This window comes from Balaenoptera borealis (genome assembly GCF_965194805.1).
Source record: "Balaenoptera borealis genome assembly, chromosome: X".
Lineage (NCBI taxonomy): Eukaryota > Metazoa > Chordata > Mammalia > Artiodactyla > Balaenopteridae > Balaenoptera > Balaenoptera borealis.
Window position 1 is genome coordinate 20,056,502 of NC_138881.1, and position 7,394 is coordinate 20,063,895.

A 7,394-nucleotide genomic window follows, 5' to 3' on the forward strand; every position below is an offset into this window, starting at 1 on the left:
GCTGGATGTGGCAGTATGGTCCACAGGCTGTGAGATAACCATCTGAAACTTTGTTAGTGGATGACAACTGGCCTTTTTAAATGATCATCTTAATAGACTATCACACACGGACTCAAAGAGAATAGCAAGTAACACAGCAGTTGTACAAAAGGACAGAAATTCATTTCTGAACTTTTGGGCAATGCCCCTGATGTCAACAAAGAGAGACCACAGTGAGAACTGTCAGGCTAAGGAGCCCCTCCACTAACTCCTCTGGGATTCTGTGGGGCATGGTTGGGGACAGGGATGGAGTCATACCAGAGAAGGATGGAATCGCAGGCCCTGCCAGCAGTCAGTGTGAGGACCTTGAGTGAGACCTGACGGGCTCCAAACCACAGAAGAGAGTCTCGCCTCCTTTCCCCTCAGCTCATCTTACCTGCACCAGCCATCTCTGGGAGGCTCCAGGCAGAAGTGTCCAGATGAGGTGTGCCTGCACTTCACACCAGCAGTCTCAGGGAGCTGATGTCTTTGATGCGAGGCCTTGGCCTCAGGTCAGCAGACGGGAGGTAGCCCAGCACCTACAGGGAGTCAAGAGAAGACACTGAGAGGGGATTGAGAGCAGCATCCACCATAGAACAGGGGGCCCCAAAGAGGCCTCACTGTCAGTCTCGGGGGACCCAGGCATGGCTGTGAGGCTCAGGCCCCCAGATACTTCCGGCTGGGGGTGCCGACAGAAATGAGAGGCAAGGTGTGACGCCTGCTGACTCAGCTCAGCAGAGGGAAAAGTCCCAGGACCTGCCGAGAGTCAATGAAAGGCCCACGTGCCAGTCCTGCGGGAAGCTCCGCCGGCACCACCCCACACCTCCCGCCCCGCCCCGCCCCGCCCCGCCCCGCCCCGCCCCGCCCCGCCCCGCCCGGGCCGGGGTCCGCCCCGCCCCGGCCCGGCCCGGCCCCGCCCCGCCCCTGCTGTCCTCCTGGAGCCCAGATGCGCATGACCGGAAGTGACGTCCTCCTAACCACGCTGCGGGGGCGAGGCCATTTTTGACAGCTGCCGTCCTGCGAGGGTGAGTCGCGGGAGGAGTCCCACGTCTCGTCAGGTGTCAAGGTGTGAGGTGACCCCAGTTAGAAGTGCGGGGACACGCCCCCGACACCCCCAATCCCCTTTCCCTCCGCAAAGAGGCGGCCACGCAGGCCCCGCCCACCCCGCCCCTGCTCTCGGCCCGAGAGGCTCGGGCCTGGCCGTTAGGCCCCAAGTCCATCCGCTTCCCCCGCGGGGTCTCGGGCAAGGAAGGCCTCGCTCTGAGGCTGGCGGACACTGGCTCAGCTCAGTAGAGGGAGCGCCCCAGGCCCTGTGCAGTGAAGGACGGGACCCTCGTGGGGACCGAGGGGCTCCACACCCCAGAATGGCGGCCACGCGGACCCCGCCCCTGACGTCAGCCTGGGAGCCTCCGGGCAGGTCTAAAGACGGAGGGGCTCCCCCAGTGCGAACGCGGGCGGACGGACGGACGGACGCGGGAGACTCAGGGAGGAGGGGGCCTTGTTCTGAGGGGCTGGCCGCAGGTCAGCAGAGGGAGGATTTCCAGGGCACGGGAGGAGTCAGGGTGAGGACCGTCCTCCCCGTCGCAAGGGCACCTCAGAACCCCTCCCCTGTTGTCAGCCGCTTCCTTCTGGCCACACACGGAGAAGGGAGGGCTGCTGTCTGAGAGGGGAGGTGCGGGCCAGCAGAAGGCGCGTCCCTGAGCACTCCCAAGAGTCAGCCCAAGCCCTTGAGTGAGGACCAGTGGGGCCGCCAACCACAGGGCCTCGACCTGTCTGCCGCACGCTGCAGGCTTGGTAAAACTCGGCCACATGCGGCCGCGTGCTCACCCTCACTGCCTCCTAATGAGACTCAAGGAGGTGCCGGCACTGGTGCGAGCACACGGCCCTCGGGGCAAGAGGGGAGCTCCAGGCTGCACCGGCCGTCCAGGGAGGACCCCGCGTGAGGACTAAGGGAGCCACCCACCCCGAAGAGAAGGGACGAGAGAGAATATGGCCTGTCCCCTCCTGCCAACCCGTAAACTCCCAAGAAAGGACTGTCAGGCTGAGACTGCCCGTAATTTCCTCTGCCAGGTCCAAGGGAGGTTAGAGCTTTGTTCTGAAGGGGCCATCACCAGGCAGCAGAAGGGAGGGTCCCAGGACCCTTCGGTGGTGGGCTGAACGCTCCCTCCTTTCCTCCTCCTGGGTGTCATGGAAGGTGGTGGTGTCAACTTCAGAGCAGCAGACGGGATGGGGTGGGGGGGTTGGGGGGGGGGAGTCTTGCCAGCAACTGTCATCCTGACTCTGAATGGGAACCGCGAGGACCTACCTCCCCTGCCAGCCCCCACTGTCACCCCCGTACCGCCCAGGCAGGGCTGGCTGGCTGTGCCCCAAGGCCCACTCTACCGTCCTCCACAGGGGTCTCAGGGGACAGGCGGAGCAGGGGAACGGGAGCCCTGTGGGTCCTCGAGCAGTGCCCTCAAGGACCCTGCAGAGGCGGCCTTGGTTAAAGCCAGGGAGGAGTCTCCCCGCTGAAGGTGCTCACAGCATCTCCTTGTCCCTCCCCCAGGTGCCCTCATTGCCTGCCTTCCTGCCCACACTCCCGCCTGCTGGCCCTGACCTGTGTCATCATGCCTCGGGGCCAGAAGAGCAAGCGCCGTGCCCGCGAGAAACGCCACCAGGCCCGGGGGGAGACTCAGAGTCTCGAGGGTGCCCAGGCCACTGAGGCGGCGGCAGCGGCGGCGGCAGCAGAGATAGAAGAGTCGCCCTCCTCCCCCGCTTCTGTTTCTCGGGGTACTCCCCCGAGCTCCCGTGCTGCTGGCGCTCGCCGGGAGCCTCAGGGAGCCCCAGCCACTAGCTCTCGTGATGCAGGGGTTTCCTGCCCAGGATATGAAGAGGGTGCCCGGGCGAGCCAAGATGAGGAAAGTGCAAGTACCTCCCAGGCAGCACCTTCCACTCACAGCACTTGCACAGATCCTCTGTCCACGAAGGCCAGCATGTTGGTGCAGGTCCTGCTGGAGAAGTACAAGCTGAACGAGCCCATCCGGCAGGCAGAAATGCTGAAGGCTGTCGGCAAGAAGTACACGAAGCACTTCCCTGAGATCCTCAGGAGAGCCTCTGAGTGCATGGAGCTGGTCTTTGGCCTCGAGCTGAAGGAAGTCAACCCCACCCGTCACTCCTACGCCCTCATCCGCAAGCTGGCAGTCCCCAGCGAGCAAAGTCCGAGTGATGAGTAGGGGCTGCCCACGTCCGGTCTCCTGATGATTCTCCTGGGCATGATCTTCAAGAAGGGCAACCGTGCCACCGAGGAGGAGATCTGGGAATTCCTCAATGCGGTGGGGTTGTATGCTGGGAGGAGGCACTTGATCTTTGGGGAGCCCAGGAGGCTCATCAGCGAAGAGTTCGTGCAGCAGAAGTACCTGACGTACCGCCAGGTGCCCAACAGCGATCCTCCGCGCTATGAGTTCCTGTGGGGCCCGAGAGCCCTGGCTGAAACCAGCAAGATGAAAGTGCTGGAGTTTGTGGCCAAGATCGCTGGTACCGTCCCCAGTGCCTTCCCAGATCTCTATGAGGAGGCTCTGCAAGATGAGGAAGAGAGAGCAGGAGTGAGAGCCGCGGCCAGGGCTGCAGCTGTGGCCGAGGGCAGTGCACTTCCAGGGCCAAGGCCCCGCAGCTCCTCCCACATCTAGGGAGGGAGGCCGCGGGCAGTTTATTCACTTTGTTTTGGAAGGGAGCAGTCAAGCTCCTAAGTAGTGCAGAGTAGTAGGGGTGGAGGGAACAAAGTATAGATCTTATTTATCTTCCTGTTTTAAACTAGTAACTTCTATACATTATTTATTGATTTATTTAGGTTTTTTCAAATGTTTTTTTCTTGTAATAGTATGTTTTCTTAAGAGTATTGAATTCGTGCATGACATTGCTTGCATATTTATTGCTGTTTAAAGAGTTCTAAAGTTACAGTTTTGGTATATGTAAAAGAAATTCACGAACCATCTATATTTTCTGTATGATCCACAAGTAGAAAACATGGCACTGCAATAGAGATTTTCATGGAAACGTGAAAGACGACCACAGAAAATATTTAGAAACAAAAAATGGAGAAAACATAGAGTAAAAGGTATTTAATTCGTGGTTTGCCTTATTTCTTTTAAACTTTCTCATTTGTATTTGTTTCTTTTGTCCTAGTGCACTGCATATTCTCTGCTACCTACTGGATTAAAAATAAACTCCGATGGGAGGGTGGTATTTTGGGGGTTCATAATAATCACATCATAACTGCCATTCATCAAAAACCCAATATTTCTTAATGAGTATGCCACTGCTTTATATGTAGTACATAACATTCCAACATTCATGCAGGATAGGATTTGGCAGACTCCCTTTATAGGTGAATAACTTGCAAATTTCTCAAGTTCACAAGACTGATTAAGTGACCTTGCTGGGTCTAGTCCCCTGGTCGGGAATAGTCTAGAGCCTACACTCTTCCACTCCTCCCAGCCTAAGCCAGACCTTACGTCTTTTAATTCATTTTTCTTCTCACCACTCCAAAAGGTATCTCATGGGATAAAAGGGGCCCTGTTCCCAAAGCACTGTTTTGGAACACAGTAAGAGTAACGCTGAATAAGTGGATGGTATGAATAAAAAAAAAATATTCGGTGACAATGGGGTCTTCTGCATATGCAATACCAGATAACCTGAAAAGATCAGCATCTCCTCATTTACTTACTCTTCAAGTTTCTCAGGGACATAAAAGCCTTGGTTTAAGAGCTGTGTCCTCAGGTCAGTGGAGGGAGGAGTCCCAGCCTCTGATAGTTATTCAAGGTGAGGACCTTAGAAGAGAAGGGGGCCCCACAAAGTGTACCCTGCTTTCTCCCTTGTGTGGCCATGGGCAGAGCTGTGTGTCTGAAGGTGCCCCTTCTTTTCCTCCGGGGCAAGGGTGGAGAGGTTCTCAGGGAGGCGAGTTCCTTGGTCTTGTGGCAGCATCTCCAATCCTGCCCAAGTAGGGGATCCTAACAGGCCTTAATCTGATTCAGGGTGAAGACACTGGGTGCTGATGAGTGGACTCCCCATAACAAAGGGGACCACACAGAGGCCCCCGGCAGGGGTAGCCAGGGAACAGGTCTCTTACCTCCCCTTCTGGTGTCTCAGGAAGGTGAAAGCCTTGGCCTGAGGCTGGCAGGCAGACAGTCAGCAGGGAGGCTGGAGTCCCATATGCTACCTGAAGTCAAGGTAAGAAACCTGAGTTAGGACTGAGGGGCCACTGACTCCAGAAGAGTGGGGCCTTGTAAAATCCTGCTCCTCAGAAGACCCCAACAGCTTTGGACAGATCTGGTTCATCCTGACTTCCAATTCCGAATTTCCAAGAAGGTAACGCCTTTGTTCTGAGGAGCACAGCTTCAGGGGAGTGGAGGGCGGAGTCCTGGGTCTGGTCAGGCATCATGATGAGGACCCTGAATGAGGAGCAAGGGGACCACTCACTCCAGAACAGAGGAGAATGCAGAGTCCCACCCCTGATGTCAGCCCCAGGCGGCCCAGGACAAAGCTTTCTGGCTGACGTGCCCCCTCTTTCCACTGGGAGTGGTCTCAGGGAGGCGAGGGCCTTGGTCTATTGGGAACAGCCTCACTCAGTAGAGACTGGAAATCTAGTGACTCTAAATGAGGATAAAGGGACTCCACCTAGAACAGAGCCCTGCCACTGGATACCTCCCCTCGGCAAATCCAGGAATGTTGGCATGATGCGCCCCACACGTTTCCTTTTAGAGCATCTCCGGTAGATGAGGCACTTGGTCTCAGGGGCCAGCCTCACGTTCGCACAGGGAGGAGTTCCAGGTCCTGCCAAGAGTCAAGCAGAGGACCATGAGGACTGAGGGAACCACCCAAATCATAAAAGTGGGGACGCCACAGAATCCCTCCCTTACTGTTGGCCATGAGTGACCACAGGCAGTCCTGCCCATGTGAGGCAACCCTCACATCCTCCTAGGTGGTCTCAGGGAATTAAAGGCTGTAGTATGAGAGGACAGGCCTCTCTAGGTCACAGGAAGAGTCAGTGTAAGGACTCTGAGTGAGGACCAAGGGGAACGCCCAACCGAAAAGAGAGAGGAACACAGAGCCCCACCACCCTTTCGGCCCTGGGAAGCCCCAGGCAGGGGTAGTTCGATGTGTCACCCACTTGCTTCCAGCTCTGGAGGGCTCAGGTCAGTAGAGGGAAGAGTCCCAGATCCTGACACAGTGAGGACTATTGAGGTCACAAACCCCAGAAGAGTGGAGCCCGGAGAATCTTGCCCTCTGCTGTTAGTCCTCAGAAGCCCCTCAGAGAGAGCTGTGGCTGCATGTGGCCTACTGTGACTTCTACTTCTGGGGACTCAGGGTGGTGAGGACTTTGCTCTGAGGCTGGCTGACTCAGCATAGGGGAAATTTCCAGGTTGTGCTAGGAGTTGGGGTGAGGACCTAAGGCTGGAGTGGAGCAGGAAAACCATAACAATGGGGGCAGCACATCATCTCTCCCCTGCCGTCAGTCCTGGGAGACGCCTGGATAGATGTCAGGCCGAGCAGAGGCAACCCTTAACTCCTCCCAGGGTGACAGAGAAGTGAGGACAGTTAATAGGTGAAGAGAGCGAGAAATTATAGGTCTTCCCAGGAGTCAAACGGAGGAGCCTGAGTGAGGACTGGTGCAGCCAACCATAATAAGGCCTGGATTTGCCTGCCACAGCTTTCTGCCTTCAGAGACCACAGGTAGATGTGGGAAATCAGGCTACCCTCACTTCCTTCTGTTGGGTCTCAGAGAGCTGTGGGCCTTTCTACGAGCACATGTCCTCAGGTAAAGAGAGAGGAGCCACAGGCCTTCCCAGGAGTCAAACTGAGAACGCTGAGTGACGACTAAGGGGAACATGCCCCACCCCCTGAGCTGTGGGGACGACAAAGAGTCTAGCCTTGCCCCTGCTTTCAGCACTTGAAGGCTCAGGACAGGGCAGTCGGGCCGAGGCTCCTTTACGTCAGGTCTAAGGGAGGTGAGATCCTTAGCCTGAAGGTAAAGCCATTAGAGGGCAGAAGGGTGGGTCCCAGGCCCTACGTGAAGCCAACTGAGAGCACTGAATAGGGACTGAGGACCCAGTGATCCCAGGATAGAAAGGACTCCACAGAGCTGTCAGCACTGTGTTCCCCCTGTCAGGGCGGTGAGCTGGGGCACCCCTCACTTCCTCCTCATGGGTCCCCGGGACCACTGAGGTGTCAACTGCAGAGCAACAGAGAGGAGGAAGCCCAGGCCCTGGCTGCCGTCCACCTAAAGATCCTGAAGATGAACTGAGCAGACTCCCCGCCCTAGAACGCGGAAGGTCCCACTGGCAGCCCCTTCTGTCACCCCAGGGACACTCAGGTAGGCTGGCAGCCTGTAGCCCAAGGCT

The 7,394-nt window shown here is 57.1% G+C and overlaps 1 pseudogene across 1 annotated transcript; it reads left to right on the forward strand.

Annotated features, from left to right (window-relative positions):
- Positions 1 to 2,542: 2,542 nt before the first annotated feature.
- LOC309619897 (melanoma-associated antigen B4 pseudogene) lies at positions 2,543 to 4,658 on the forward strand (annotated as a pseudogene). Its single transcript has one exon. The product of its transcript is annotated as a melanoma-associated antigen B4 pseudogene (transcript).
- The last annotated feature ends 2,736 nt before the right edge of the window (positions 4,659 to 7,394 follow it).